Raw genomic sequence first — 357 nt, forward strand, 5'->3', positions numbered from 1 at the left:
TGTGCAAATCTCCGAGTTTGGAATAAATCTACCGTTAGTAACATCTCTCACAACATAAAATTTATTTTCAGTCAAATAAATGATTTCGATATGCTGGAAGAACAAAGAATTCTTGACACAATAGAATGCGCTGCAAGGGCTGAGCTTAAGCTTCAGCTGGACTCCTTCCTAAAACAAGAAGAGATCATGTGGAAGCAAAGATCTCATTCTTCTTGACTGCATGAAGGTGATAAAAACACCAAGTTCTTCCACATTTCGGCCTCGAATCGAATGAAGAAGAATCAGATCCTGAAAATTCATCATGAAAGCAAAGTACTCAGGACTCAGTTGGACATTGAATAGGTTTTTCTCTCGTTC

This window comes from Elaeis guineensis, chromosome 4 (assembly GCF_000442705.2).
Source record: "Elaeis guineensis isolate ETL-2024a chromosome 4, EG11, whole genome shotgun sequence".
Classification (NCBI taxonomy): domain Eukaryota; kingdom Viridiplantae; phylum Streptophyta; class Magnoliopsida; order Arecales; family Arecaceae; genus Elaeis; species Elaeis guineensis.